Genomic DNA, 16,444 nt, shown 5'->3' with positions numbered 1-16,444 from the left:
ATGACTCAGTATATTCCTTCCATCTTCTTTTAATACTTCCTGGATCATTTAATATTCTGCCCAAAGCATCCTTGATTACAGCAACTCTAGGTTCTTCAGTTCCTTGAGCTTAAGAAATGCTGAGCGAGTTCGGCCCTTTTGATTTTCTGACTCTAGCGCCTCGCAAATAATGAAGGTCTCGTGGACTACCAGAAGAACAAACAGATATGTCTTGGAGACAGTACAGCCAGAGTGCTCCTTGTAGGCAAAGATTATGAACCTTCTTTCACATACTTTGGTGATGTTGCTAGGAGAGGCTATTTCTTGATAAGAGACATTATGCTTGGGAAGGTGGAGGGATGGTGAAAGATAGGGAGAACCTCAGTCAGGTGGATTGACACAGCAACTGCAACAATGGGCTTGAGTGTGCCAGGGATTGTAAGGATGGCTCAGGATAGTACAAGGGCCAGGTCTGTTGTTTATAATATCTCTGTGGGTCATACTCAACTCAATGGCACCCAACAACAACAACAACAACAATACAATACCTCATCATACATTCCTTTCAGACAGTTCTTTTCCTCATCTGTCCCAATGTTACGTTCATTATCTAGCCACTCTTTCCCTGTGCATAAGAAAGTGAATTGGGAATAGGGTGAAAGGGATGGGAAGGGAAGAAAAGAAAATGTGCATTAACAAATAAGTGCAAACGGAACTTTTCTGTAAACTTTAAAATAAAAATGGAGTTTTTTCTAAGAAAAGGACATGTTTGCTCCCTCAGAGTACTGGTATGGTGGTGGTTGTTGTTAGGTGCCATCAAGTCGACCCTATGAACAACAGTAATAAGTGTTGGAGAGGATCTGGTGAGATAGAAACTCTTATATACTGTAGGTGAGATTATAAAATGGTACAACCACTCTGGAAGGCAGATTTTCCATTTTTGAAGATTTTTTCATTGACAAATGTTCCTAGTGCCAGGCTACATCATATAAAAACTCTCTTGGTCTTCCTTAGGCACCTTACTGGGAGAAAAAAAGAAAGCATTGCTACATAGAAAGGCTATAATAAGTGCTCCATTTCTAAGTCCCAGCTGAGATAGTCTTCCAGCTGTAAGTGTAAGGTATTTGAATGCAGAACCTTACAACTTTATTTTGTCCCAACCATTCCTGTCACCCCATACCTTGTGAGTCCCCTGAGCTGAGCATAAACAAATTATCCTTAACTGGGTCTTGTCCAAATTCCTGAGTGAAAACCAGTGAGCAAAGCAGAACAGTTCTGGTTTTCTGCACTGAGAGTAATTTTTTTTATGTGGCAATAGGTAACTGGAAGAGTCATTATTGGAACAGGTGAGTGGAAGAATGATCTGAAAGGAATATATGATTCGGTATTATATGTATGTCAACAGTCTGGAATAAGAAGTGCAACAATCTGGAACAAGTGGACCTGGGGAGTGTGGAGGGAGTGGGAGGGAAGAAAATGCAACAATGAGTGGATTAGAGTTTTAAAAACCTGTTTATAGAGATGTTGTTGTTATTGTTAGCTGCTGTCAAGCTATGACTCATAGAAACTCTATGAATGATGAACCTGAACCTTGGCCCATCCTGTGCTGTCCTTATCATCTCTGGTATACTCAAGTTACGGTCACTGTGTTAATCCATTCTATTGAGGCTCTTCCTCTCTTTCATTAGCCTTCCACCTTTCTAACCATGATGTCTTTTTCCAGTAGGTAGGTAGATGCTGTATGAACATACATATGCACATTCATATACACACTTAGACATGTACTTAACATTGTATTATGAATAATATACACATAAACAAGTTTTAAGTGATTCACCTAAAGATGATTAATTCTCTTCAACAAAGTTAATACCACAACTTTAAAAAGCTCATTCTTGAAAAGGTGGCATCCTGGGGCTTAACAGAGTAGAGAATTACTTATCCAGGAGACGTTTCCTTTTGCTTCTCTGTAGGAGCAGACTCAGTATTACTGTTTATTTCTCCCTCTTGGTATATAACCTTTCAGTAGAGGTTCTGGCTTCATACCCCCTGACACCAACAAAGACAGGAAAAGTGGGGGAAATTGGATTGGAAAAAGTCCAGGGAGATCCTTCCTATTTAACTAGAAAATGTGCCATTTGTATTTATTTATTTTATATATGGTTTCAAATTATTCAAGATCTTTGAGGATTTGGGGTTGACAGACCTTGGGGCACATCAAGAGAAAGTTTATATGGCTTAGCACTGACTGGCCTGCCCGGATCTCTTCTTTGCTCTCCCTCCCCACAACCGCTATGTGCTACAGGCAAACACTAGCAGACGTTTGTGGATTTGCCATTATGGTGGAGTTTAGGAAACAAGTAAAAGTTAAAATGACCAAGAGATTACAAAGATGTCTTGACAATAGGCATGCACAGCTCACTGAAGAAATAGCTACATCTGAACAACTCCTCAGCCTGCAAAAGACAATATCTGAAAATTAGATCACAATATAGTTGTGCATCTAAAGATAAAAAAAAGAAGAAAGGTGTTGGAAGTGTTTATTATGGGGGAAAGCTGTTATGTTTAGCACAAGGCTTGTAATCAGGAGCAATTCTTGTGTCTCTGCAGGCTGTTTCTCCACCCAAACCATTTTGCACAATGTCATTATTTTAATCTTCTGAAAAGTATACTTGTATTTTAGAGTGCCAGGAAACATTTGTTCCAATCATCTCATGTTGTATTTGAAAAACCAAAATCCAGAGAGGTGATTTGGCCAAGGCTTCGTGAACTGGAGCCCAGATGGTCTCATTTCCAAGTAAAACTGTATCTTCTCTAAAGGTGGCAGTTTGGAGAGGCAGTGAAAGAGAGAAGCCTGAGTAAAAATTAATGAATAGATAGGTTGGGGAATGGAAAAGGCATGCATAAGAAGGCTGAGGGAGACATTGAAGTTCATTAATTACATTCATCAGTGGTAACCAATGTTCTAAAACAAAATATTTGTGAATGATTGTATGAAAAACCAGTGTCATTTAAAACACTTTTACTTAGATGCAAAAAATAGAGGAGAAAAGAAAAGCCTGGGTTTTCACTCAAGCATTGCCTTTCCCTGACTTTGGGGTAAAGGCAGTCCTCAACCTGGGAAAAGGCTTTCACTGAAATCCATTCTCAGTCTCTTTTTTCCCATTCACCCCCAAATAAGCTCCAAATTCAAGCCATATATAGGTAGATATTTAGTACCAAGGGAGTTCTGGTGGCCTAGTGGCAAGAAGTTGCATTGCAATCCTGAAGGCACAAGGTTCGAATCCCACCAGGCGCTCTGCAGGAAAAGGATGGGCAATCTCCTCCCGTGTGATTAATTGCCTCTGAAAACCCACCAGAGGGTCAAGTATGGGTCAGTTCTGACTCAATGGTGCACAACATCAACAACAACATAGTGTCAAGTCCTGCTCATGGAGAACAGGATACAATGTGGAATGGTGAGCAGGTCTGTTCAAGAAATGGCCACAAGGTTCCTTCTGGGTGTCTGACTCTATCACAGAACTGACTTCCTCTCGGATTATGACTGAACTCAATTTTCCACAGGAAAAGAAACTCCTGACTGCCAAGCTTTACAAACTTCAGCAAGCAAATGAAGATAACTGTCAATTCCTCAGTACACTTATCTGCAAGTTTTCAAATTTTAAAGCAGCGCAACCATCTAAAAGTTAAGTGGATCCCGGCACATGAGACTGCATATCTTGAGGAGTCACATTCTGGAGACCCACTTTGGAATCTAATGAAAATGAGAGTTCCCAGAGATGCAAGCAACTGTGGGTGTGATTTTGGAAATAAGTGAGGCAGCTCGCTCAGAACTCATTATAGGACTTTTTCAGCGACATTGCATAGGTTAAATTCTTCACTCAGCAACTTACTGCCATTGAGACATAACTGACTCATAGCTGACTGTCCAGTGGGCTTTCAGTGACTGTTAGATGCATGGAAAATGATTGTCCATTTTTCTCCCTTAGTGCAACTATAGATTCAAACGGCCTATCTTTGAGTTGGCGGCACAACTCCTTACTCACATGGCCAGTGCTTGTCATCAGGTGCCATTGAGTGCCACTCATGGTGACCCTGTGAATAACAGATCTGACGCCTGCCCTATCCTGTGCTAACCTCACAATCTCTGACATATTCAAGCCCATTGCTGCAGTAATTGTGTTAGTCCACCTCATTGAGGGTCTTCCTCTCCTTTGCCATCTTTGCACCTTTCCAAGAATGATGTCCCTTTCCAAGGACTAACCTCTCCTAGCACGTGCCCAACATATGTGAGATGAAGTTTTGTCATCTTTGCCTCCCAAGAACACTCTGAATGCACCACCTCAAGACATATCTGTTCTTTTGGCAGTCTGAGGGATATTCAGCACTCTTCTCCAAGAGGAGAACAATGATGTCAGCTTGGAGGACCAAGGTGTGCCTGATCCAGTACATGCTTTTTTCAGTAATTTACTATATGATTCTGAAAACTGAACAATGCATAAGAATGACAGAAGAATTGATGAGTTTTAATGTTGGTGTTGGAGAAGAGTACTGAATATCTTATGGGCTGACAAAAGGCCAATATTAGGATCTCTATATTTAAAGAAACTGAAGGAGTAATAGTTATTCAGTGCACAATGGAGTAGCCCTTCTAATAGGCTTAATTTTAAAACTTGATCCATAAGGGAAATCATGCATATAAAAACTTCTCTCTGGAGAATCATTAACTATCTGATTAACAATTGGCTAGCATTAGCAAAACAATTACCATGCTGTACAGCATGTAAGTGAGAAGTGCAAACATTTTCATAGGCACACAAAAGAGAGCAACCAGTGGAATGGAGTCCTTGGTTACAAACACCCATGTGTGTGTGAGCGTATCTGTTCAATGGTTCTATGCTGGGAGTGGGGAGATGACCAGAGGACACAGGACAAGCCTGAAGGCTTTGCCTCACCATACTTTGGGCATGTTGGTAGGCCAGGCTATTCCTTAGAGAAGGACATAATGCTGGGAAGTCTGGATGGTCCGCAAAGGAGAGGAAGACCCTCAACCAGGTGGACTGACACAGTGACTGCTACAATGGGCTTTGGTGTGTCACAAAGTGTAAGGATGGCGCAGGGTAGAGCAGGGTTCAGATCTTTGGTTCACAGGGTCCCTAGGAGTCACAATTGACTCACAGCACCTAATAATAACAACAATGGGTGAGAGGAGACAGGTACTGAAACTAGTGGGTAGAGGCTACAGATTCTATAAATGTCCTGCAACACACCGGATATACTCTATCATGACCTTCTCCAAATAATTATCTGGTGCAAAATGTCTATAGTACTGAGAACTCCTGGTGTCCATAAAATGTGTGCAGGGATGTGTTTGCTTAAAGATATTATGCTCCCAGTGATGCGCCATTGAAAATATATTTTTTCAAAAACATCAGAAGAGACATATGGGCAACTTCCCAACCAGGCAACTTCCATCTCTGTTTTCCAAAGGACTTAGTAAAGATTGAGATAGTGGTGAGTGCATTCACTCATGCTCGCCAGATTTTCTGCATGCTTGGTCTTGTGGTCTAGATGCTCTAGTGATGTGATGAGTTACATGTTGCACAGCTAACCTGAAGGCCAGAGGTTCAAATCCACTCATGTCTCTGAGCGAGAACAATGGGCAGTCTCCTTTTATAAAGATATCCTGCTTAATTGCTGTGATTTGGAATTGATTCAGCGCTAGTGAGTGAGTCTCATGGGATGCTTCTTCACCAGCAGGATAAATATTCCTTAAATAGTCCTTAACTATGGGAACCTTTAATGAAACAATACTACTATGCTGGTTTGTATTAGAGCTTGCCAGAAGTGAGTTCTCATTATCAATGTTGTTATGTGACATCAAATCAGCTCTAATTGTAAGCAATCTGTGTGAACAATAGAACAATGCCTGCCCAAATCTTCACCATCTTCACACTTGTTACTAAGTTTGAGTCCACTGTTTCCAACATTGTGTCAATGTCCTCAAAGTCTTCCTGTTTTGCTTAGACCTTTTATCTGACCACGTGTAATGAATTTCTATAGGAACAATGGCATTATTACCTATTTTTTCAAAGGTTTTTTTTAAAAACAAACATTCCCAAACTATTCACATATGTAAAAAGCCAGTTATGTCACCACACAGAGAATGCTACAGTTACAATTTTGATTGATTTATCTTTTGCTTTGTTTCAATACATATTCATATTTCCAGCTGCTTGAGAGAATACTATGGATTCAGGTTTTTCTCTTAATTTTATGGATAGTTTGTGGTACAATTAAATCACATGCAAACCTTGTTCATTTTATTTTTTGTGAGAATTTGGATGACTTGTACATTTTATTTACTTTTTAAAAACTTTTTATTGGGATTTGAGTGAAAGTTTACAGAGCAAACTGTTGTTCCCTCCAACAATTCATGCACATTTTGTTTCCTGATGTCAATCACACACATTGTAACAGCACTTTCCCCTCTCCCTCCCTGTGTTTTGTATTTCCTTTTGTTCTTCTATCCTATTCCTTCCTGCCTTGTGAACAGCCTCCCTGGGAAAATGTTGCACTTTTGTTGTTATATGGTTGTTTTAGGGAGTGAATTCTTTGCTGCTATTATTTTAATTTTTTGTATTTGTGTGTCCTATCTACATACCTTTTCTTTTTTAATTTATTTTTATTTATTTATTTTTTAAATAGCATTCCGTTTATTACAAATATTTAGTATTGGCTTCCCATGTTTTCCCCCTTTTGTTTTTATCATAACTATGTTGTCATCTAGATGAGCATTGCTGCTATTATTTAACACCATATAAGCTTGTCCATTTTTTGAAAGGACACTTAAGGGCCATGGTATTTATCTGACCTACTCTTTTTTGCTTATATAAATTGTGAGTGAAAAAAACCCTTTTATATGATCCTTTAAAATATTTTTTATTCTTGTTACACATAAAGAATACATATCTTATTAAACAGAAAAAAACACTTATGCACCTACATAAAGGTGATGATATGCCTTATCACTATGCTTTTATAAAAAGTTGTATTCCAGGGGAGCTCTGGTGGCCTAGTGGCAAGAAGCTGCACTGCAATCCCAGAGGCGCATGGTTCAAATCCACCAGATGCTCTGCCAGGAAAAGGAGGGACAATCTCCTCCTGAACCAGTCAGATCCGATTTGACGGTACACACACACACACAAAATAATAAAATAATAATAAAAAAAGTAGTATTCAGTTGATATTTCCAAAAGTAGTAACATACAGACATTGACACAAGCTTACTTGCTGAAGGCAAAAGGCACTTGAAGAACTTACTGGAAAAGGCAAAGATTATAGTTTCTAGTATTTGTTACCCCTCAACATCAAGAAAACAAAAATCTACACAATCAGACCAATGCACAGCATTGTGATAAATGAAAAAAAGATTGAAATGATCAATGACTTAATTTTACTTGGACCCCTAATCAACACCCCAGAAGCAGCAATCAAGAAGTAAAATGGGATATTGTGCAAATCTGCTGTCAAAGATCTCATTAAAGTGCTACGGATCAAGGATGTTAGTTTAAAGACTGAAGTGCACCTGATCCAAGATGTGTGTTTTCAATAGTTCCATATTCATATCAAAGTTAGGCAATTAATAAGGAAATCCAAAGAACAGTTACCAAAGAATTGTGATGCTAGCAGAGAACATGAAATGTACCTTAGACTGCCAATAGAAGAAATAAGTATATCTTGGGAAAAGTGAAGCCAAAGTGATGCTTAACAGAAAGAATGATAACATTTTTATAGATCATTTGATACAATACAATAAAGTAAATTGTTTAAAAATACAAATAAAAATACAAAATACATAGCCGTGTTTCTTTATTATTATCTTTAACACACATAAAATGACAGTTTAGCAAATGTTATAATAAAAAACTATAATATAGACAAAAGGAAAAGTAAAAACAGTTAAGAATAGTTATTGTTGTTATCGTGCACCATAGAGTCAGAACTGACCCATAGTTGAGTCTCCAGTGGGTTTTCAGAGGCAGTTAATCCCACAGAAGGAGATTGCTCACCCTTCTCCCAACAAGCAGCTGGTGGCCTCGAACCACATATCTTCAGGAATGCTGCACAGTTTCTTGCCGGTAACTATAAATATTTATTACAAATATTTGTTATAAATATTTGTCAAGTACAACTCACAGCAACTCCATGAACAATAGATCTGAACATTTCCCGATCCTGCACCACTCTTAGAATCTCCATTTTGCTCAAGCTCACCACTGTAGTCGTTAAATTTAGCCTATTAACATATGCTGTTTAGGTCGGAGGAAAGGCAAGCTTCCTTACTGATGTTAGTGAAGATCTAACTACCAAATCACAGCAACTCATAGTGACCGTAAGTAGAACCCTGTCCTATTCTGCATCATCCTCATCATCTCTGATATACTTGAGCCCATTATTGCAGTCACTGTGTCGATCTATCTTGTTGAGAGTCTTCCTCTCTTTTGCTTACCTTCTGTATTTCCAATCATGATGTCCATTTCCAACTGAAAGCCCCTCCTAGCAACATAGCCCAAGTATGCAAGATGTAGCTTTGGCATTCTGGCATCTGAGAAGAACTCTGGCTTTGCCTTTTCCTAGACATATCTATGTATTCTTTTGTTAGTCCATGGAATGTTTGTTGTTGTTATGTGTGGTTGAGTCACCTGCAACCCATAATGACCCTGTGTACAGCAGCTGTGAAACTTGCCCTGTCCTGAGCCAGTCTCACTGATTTCAAAACACTTAACACCCATTGCCCTGGTTACTGTATCAATCCATCTCATCCGGGGTCTTTCTCTTCTGTGCTGTCCCTCCACCCTTCTGAGCATGATGTCTTTCTGCAAGGACTGGTCTCTCCTAGCCACATGCCCAAAGTATGTGAGACGGAGCTTCAAAATCCTAGCTTCCAATGAGAAACCTGGTTTCACCCTCTCCAAGAAAGACCTATTTGTTTTCTTGGCAGTCCATGGTGTATTTATTCATGACTCTTCTCCAGCACCACAATTCAAAGGCATCGATTCTTCTTGTGTCATCCTTAGTCATTGCCCAGCTCTTTGATGCATAGCAAGTAATTGCGAAGACCATGGACTGGATTAAGTACACCCTTAGTTTCTAGATTAACATCATTGCTTCTCCGTATTCTCGAGAAGTCCCTGACAGCAGATTTTCCCAGTGCAATTTATCTTTTTATTTCCTGACTGCTGGTGTCAAGAGTGTTGATTGCAGAGCCGAGCAAGCTGTACCTGTTAATAATCTTAATCTCTTCTCCATCCATCATGTTACTGAAAATTGGCCCAGTGGTGAGAATATTTGTTTTCTTGACATTGAGCTTCAATCCATATTGAAGGCTGCAGCCCTTGACCTTCTGCAGCAATTGCTTCAGGTCTTCAGCTTCAGCAAGCAAGGCTGTGTCATCTGTGTAACATAAACTGTTGATGAGTCTTCCTTCAAATCTGATGCCACATTCCTCCTCTTAATGCTCTGCTTCATGAATTATCTGTTCTGTTTATAGACTGAAAATATAAAAAGACAGGATACATCCCTGACACACTCCTTTCCTGATTTTTGAACCATGTAGTGTTTCCCTTCTCTGTTCTGGGGACTGCTCCCTGGTCCAAATATAGGTTCCACATAAACACAGTCTAGTGTTCTGGGATTCCCACTTTCCTCAAGATTAGCCACAATTTAGTGATCCACACAGTCAAATGCCTTTGCATAGTCAATGAAACACAGATAGACATTCCTCTGGTACTCTTTGCTTTCTGCCAAGATCCATCTGACTTTGGCAATAATGTCTCTAGTGCCACAAATTCTTCTAAACCCAGCTTATATTTCTGGTACGTCTCTGTCAATGTACTGTTCCAGTCATTTCTGGATTTTCTTCAGCAGGATTTTGCTAATGTATGTTATGAGTGATATTGTTCAATATTTTCCATACTCTACTGGGTCACCTTTTTTTGGAATTAGAATAAATATGGATGTCTTCCAGTCAGTTTGACAGATATTTGTCATCCAGATTTCTTGGCACAACTTGGTGATCATATCCAGGGTAACATTTTTTTGTTGGAATACATCAATTGGTATCCCATCAATTCCTAGGGCTTTTTCCCCCCAAGTCCTTCAGAGCAGGCAGAACTCCTTCTTTCATCATCATTGTTTCTTGATCATATGTTGTTTCTTGAAATTTTTCTGTGTCAGCCAATTCTTTTTGGTAAAGTGACTCTGTATACTCCTTCCATCTTCTTTCAATGCTTCCTGAATCATTCAATATTCTGTCAATTGTGTCCTGAAGCATTGCAATTCATGGCTTGAATTTGTTCTTTAGTTCCTTTAGCTTAAGAAAAGCCAAGTGAGTACAGCCCTTTTGATTTTCCAACTCCAGCTCCTTGCACATTTCGTTATAATACTTTGCCTTGTCTTCCCAGTTGCCCTCTGAAATCCTCTACTCAGCTCCTTAACTTCTTGATTTCTTCCCTTTGCTTTGGCTTCTCGGCACTCTAGTACAATATTTGGACATTCATTTTGGTATTTTCTTCTTCTTCTTTCTTCGTAATGACCTTTTGCATTCTTCATGGATGATATTCTTGATATCTTCCCACAGCTCATTTCAGTACTATTCTCCAATATCAGCACTTAAAGTCATTGATTTTTCTTGTCATGCTTATTCATTGTCCAGGTCCCAGATGCACAGAAAGTGACTGAAAAACTGTGAGCTGAATCAGGTGCATCTTAATCTTCAGTGCCATTACATCTCAGTACTTGCAGGGTTCCTTTACCACAGACTTCCCAAGGCAATATGTCTCTTGCTTTCTTGATTACTGGTGCCAGTGGGATTCAAGCAAGATCAAATCATTCACAATTTTAATCTTTTCTGCATCTAATACAATGTTGCTCATCAGCCTGGTGGTGACGACTTTTGTCTTGTTGATCTTGAGACTAATCCGTAATGAAAGTTTTGCTCTTCCGCAGCAAGCATTTCAGGGTTGCTGGGAGTCACATTCCACTTGATAGCACATAACGATAACAACAATTACCAATCAATTGACATTGATTTTATTCTCACTCAGGGCACTTTATGTGATTCAGAAAAGAAGTGCAATCCATAGTTTTCCCAATACTTTTAGAAATTAGATTATCAAATGTTTCTTCTGAGGGACTTCTGAGTGGAGTCCTTAATTATTGTAACCACTCTGTTTCTCCAGATAAATGTAAATAGTTTTTATGTTTTGTTTTATAATAATCATAGTAATACTTTAAGTCATAGTTGACACCACCTAACAACAACAACTTCTAACAATCAGTTTCACAAAGATATGCTGATAAGAATAGAAGAAAGGATTTTAAAGCAATTGCAGAAATCTGATACATTCATTTGCAATTTTTCTCTGAAATGAGGCAAGTAGATCTATAATTTCAAAATTCACCTTCAATCCATCTCTAGTAACCAGATACACACATATATCTTGGCTCTGCCTAAGGCCCTCCCCTATCCCGAGTTTAGCAGAATGAGGGTTCAGAGTCAGAAATAAAATTGAGTTATGGAAAATGTATGGTGTTATATTTCTTCTATGATGGAACTTGAGCAATGAGTTTCACACTCATAAAAAAATGTCAGAAAGTGATTTTTTAAAATGTTGTCTTGAGAAAGTTATAGCAAAGACAGTTCTTTCATTTAATATAATTGGTGAACTCAATCCATCTGAAATGTAGCATTTTCAAAGACAATCAGTTTTGGTAAAAATGTTTTCCTCTAATTGAACCTCCTTCTTGTACACTTAATGTAAAGAAGAAACACATGTTCCTAAGCCAGTTATACTTTATAAGGAGTTAGACTGGGTTCACAGCCAAACGGAACATGGCATGATGTAGGCTATACAGAGCTACAGATGTGAAGGTGGCTGGAGTTCCAGCCAGTAACTCTAAGCCCAGATGAAAAGCCAAGCACTGAAAAGCAGAGGGAACGAGCATGCCATTTTCCCATAGTCCCTTTTGGTTGCAACTGAACTCACTTAGCAAACAATGGAAGAGTAAATTGGACTAGTGTTACCCTTTTTATAATAGCTGACATTGCTCTTTTGCTATTTTTCCACACAATAATGGAGGCAGGGGTGCCAACAACTGATTTTCTCCTGCTCAGTGACACTTTCTTGAAGGAGCACCAAGTTTAATAAAGTGGAGAAACATTTCTTCCAATCAACATGAAGTTTTGCGCCTGTAAATCATAAATTCGAGATGAATACCCCTCTAATGAAAATCCCAACATTTAATCCAATGTTGTTGATGCTTTTCCCAAGGTGACTGACTAACACACACGTGAAGTTAACAATAAAATTCAATGATGCAGCTGCCAAAAGGAGAAAAATTACTTCTGAATCAGTTGTAAGAAGTAATTAATCTAAAACAAATAATGACACCCTGACACTTAAACACAAAAACCAAGCCCTTAGGGAGCAACACATCAAAATTCTTCTTCAGTTATTTAGTGAGGAGCCCTAGTGGCTTAGTGTGTAACTTATTGGGCTGATACTCAAAAGATCATGGTTCAAATCTACCAGGTGCTTCATGGAAGAAACATGGACAGTTTCCTCCCATAAAGACTTACAGCCTCAGAAACACAATAGAGGGTCATATGAGTTGGGCCTGACTCAATAGCTGTGAGGTTTGTGTAGTTAAAGAAATTTGATTCAACTGAATTATACTTGAGAATATTTACCCACAGCATCTGTTTTATTATCCACAAGGAACTCATGCAGACACCACCTTGGCTAACCTCTTCCCTATTTTGTTAAAGACATGCCAAAAAAGTTGAATTAATTTGGCCAAGAATGAAGGATTTCTACTCCATCAAGCATTATCCCCTTTGTCATAAGGGAATACTCAACTGGTATACCAAAGGCACACGTGCAAAATGGAATTATCTCTGCACAATCTTGGTGGCTTTTCCTCATTCCTGTGGGAACTGCTTGTCTCAGTGTATTTTCATGAAGGCTGCATCTTTCTCCAATGGGAATTGCATGACTTAAGGTTCTGGAAAAAAATTGATGCTCAATCTAATTGGGTGGCCAGCATTTGGACTCAATTTTGTCATTTTCTTTATTGTCCATGTAAGCCAAGAACTATGAAACAAACATAGTCAATTTGGAAGTGTCTGGGTTTCCATTTTAATCCATATGGACCTTGCTAAAAAGTTTTATCTTAACTTTAAAAAAATTATCTTCTTGACAAAATATTGAGTAGAAATAATGTCAGTTTGAGGACTAAGGTGTGCCTGATGGAGATCTTGGTCTTTCAATCATTTGCTTTACATCTGAGAGCTGGACAATGACTAAAGATGATAGAAGGTGGTAGGGGAAAGATGATAGAAGAAGAATCTATGTCTTTAACTGTGATGTTGGAGAAGAATATTGAAAATCCAAAAGAACAAGCTCATAAATCTTGGAGAAGCTGCTGCCAGAGTGCTCCTTGTAGGCAAACATGATGAAGCTCATTTCACATAATTTGTAGTTAGGCATGTAACTAGGAAAGGCTATTCCTTGGAGGAGGACACCATGCTTGGAAAGGTGGAGGGATGGCAAAGGAGAGGAAGACCCAAAGCCAGGTGTATTGACAGTGACTGCATCAATACCCTCGAGTGTATTTCTGAGATTATAGGAATGGCACAATATAGGACAGGGTTCAGACACGCTGTTCAAAAGGTCTCCTACTCAACTCAGTGTCATCTAACAACAACTATACCCAGAACATTGATCTTCATGCACTTATGACAACTTCCAGCTTTCTTAGATTGAGAGTTTAGACATTCCACGTTCCAATTACTAGTGGATGTTCCATGGAAGAAATAGATTATCTCCTCAAGTGCAATTTACAGCCTCTGAAAACTTGCTGAAGGATCTTCTATAAGTCAGTTCTGACTCAGCGATACAGCATACCACAGCAAAGTGGATGTTTATAGTGGTTTATTTTCCTCCTGTGTTAAACCACAACTACAAATGAAGGTCCTGAAAACGTTCTTCCATCTGCATTTTTAAAGTTGACTCTACTTGCAAATAAAGAAATTGAAGACATTTACCAGTTTCTAAGTGAACTCTGGTGGCCTAGTGTTAAGGAGCTGCACTGCCATTCCAAAGGCTTGCTGTTCAAATCCACCAGCTGCTCCACAGGAGAATGATGGGTAATTTCCACGTACATTATTAAACTGTCTCTGAAAACCTACTCAAGGGTCCACTAAGAGTTGGTTCTGACTCCCTAGCACTCAGTAAAACAACTGCTTGGAGGAGACAGAGCTTTCCCAGCTGTATTTTGAGTATTTTACAAGATGAGGTTCATTTTGCAGCACTCTATGAGGCTATATTAGATTCTTAAGATGCTCTGACAAAATAGCATAACCCAAGTGGTTCAAAACCTCAGAATTTCTTTCCTCTCACATTTCTTCTATATAAAAACCAGAAATTAAGTTGTTAGCAAACTTGGTTCTTTTTGAACATTCTGACAATAAATATGTCCCATACCCCTCTTCTTACACTGGTTGCACGCAATTCTTGCAGATGAATTAATCCAACATCCATCATTACATGACCTACTTCTCTGAGTGTCTGACTGTCCATTCTTCTTCCAGGGGTACTAGTGATTGAATTTAGGAACCACCCTACTCTTGAATTACTTCAAGTGATTTAATCTGCAAAGTCACATTCTGAAGTGTCACTACATGAAGTTAGAGGAATACTGTTCAGTCAGCTCACTCTATATAAACACTCCAGAGAAACTCAGGACAATTGGGAGACTTCACTGACTTCAAATTCTGGTGGCTTAGTGTTAAATGGCGCTGCCAGAATCCCAGGGAGTCGGAGCACCTGCACATCTCTGCTCTAACACTCTCTTGGTGTCTGCAGAACCCTCCGCTTCTTTCCTGAGTGACAAGAACTGGCTTCCAGAAATTCACCAAGACTATTATGAAGATTCACATCTGAGAGATCTTTGACTATTGTGGAAATCCCACTGTTGAGGTTGATCTTTACATCACAAAAGGTTTCTTCAGAGCTGCTGTGTCCAGTGGTGTATCAGCTATCTATCAGCTATCTATGAGGTGTATCAGCTATCTGTGAGCCTGGGCACTATGATAAGACCTGGCACCTGGGGAAAGGTGTCTCAAAGGCTGTTGAACACATCAATAAAACTATTGCACCTTCCCTGGTTAGCCAGAAACTGAATGTTATAGAACAAGGGAAGATTGACAAGCTGACGATTGGATGGATAGAACTGAGAATAACCCACAATTTGGTGCAAATGCCATTGAGGGCATGTCCCATGCTATCTGAAAGGCTGGAGCCATTTAGAAGGGGTCCCCCTGTACCAGTTCTGAAGTCATTCACTTCCTGCTTTCAGTGTGATCATCAGTGGCTCTCATGCTGGCAAAAACCTTCCCTTGCAGGAGTTCGTGTTCCTCCCCATCAGAGCAGCAAGCTTCAAGGAAGCCACACACATTGAGGCTGAAGAAAGTCATCAAGGACAAGTGCGGCAAGGATGCCACCAATGGGAAGGATGAAGGTGGCTTTGCCACTAACATCCTGGAGAACAAAGAGTCCCTGGAGCTGCTGATGAATGTGATTGGGAAAGCTGGCCACACTGACAAGGTGGTGATCAACATGGACATTGCCACGTCGGAGTTCTTCAACTCTGGCAAGTATGACCTGGGCTTTAACTCTCCTGATGACTTCAGCTGGGGTCTTTCCCTGACCAGATGACAGGTCTGCACAAATCCTTCATCAAGGACTACCCAGGGGTGTCTTTTGAAGATCCCTTTGACTAGGATGACTGGAGGTCCTGGACGAAGTTCAGTGTCAGTTCAGGGATCCAAGTAGTAGGAAACAACTTCACCATGACCAACCCAAAGTGAATTGCCAAGGTCGTGAATGAGAAGTGAACCAGATCTACCCTGTGACTGAGTCTCCTCAGGCATGCAAGCTGGCCCAGCCCAATGCTTGAGGCATCACAATGTCTCATGGTTCTGGAGAACCAAGGATAGCTTCACTGCTGACCTGGTGGTGGCGCTCTGCACTGGCCAGATTAAGATAGGTGCACCTTTGAATCTGACTGCTTGGCCAATACAACCAGATCCTTAGAACTGAAGAGGAGCCTCAGAACTGAAGAGGAGCCTGACAGCAAGGCTCAGTTTGCTGGCTGGAAGGTCGAAAACTCATCAACTAAGCTCTGGGCAGTCAGCAGATCACATATTCTTTTACCTTGGATTGTCATCTGTGTTCTAGCCAGTCTAATTACAAGGCTCTGTTCCTTTCCCCTCATCATCAAAGGCTCTCTAATGTCTTGTACTGACCAAACATTTTCCTCAAGTCTTTGACTGAAAGTGAAGGAGGACGTTTAGACCTCATCTCACTGTCCCAAAGGGCCTCGCCTGTAAGTTTTATTG

General features: G+C 39.8%; 1 pseudogene; it reads left to right on the top strand.

The window, feature by feature from the left end:
* The window catches only part of LOC102857446, a 63,119-nt pseudogene extending 46,980 nt beyond the window's left edge, over positions 1 to 16,139 (top strand).
* The last annotated feature ends 305 nt before the right edge of the window (positions 16,140 to 16,444 follow it).

The sequence above is a fragment of the Elephantulus edwardii genome, unplaced genomic scaffold, assembly GCF_000299155.1.
Source record: "Elephantulus edwardii isolate Elephantulus edwardi_28Jun2011 unplaced genomic scaffold, EleEdw1.0 scaffold00137, whole genome shotgun sequence".
Lineage (NCBI taxonomy): Eukaryota > Metazoa > Chordata > Mammalia > Macroscelidea > Macroscelididae > Elephantulus > Elephantulus edwardii.
This window is presented reverse-complemented; position numbering and strand designations above follow the sequence as displayed.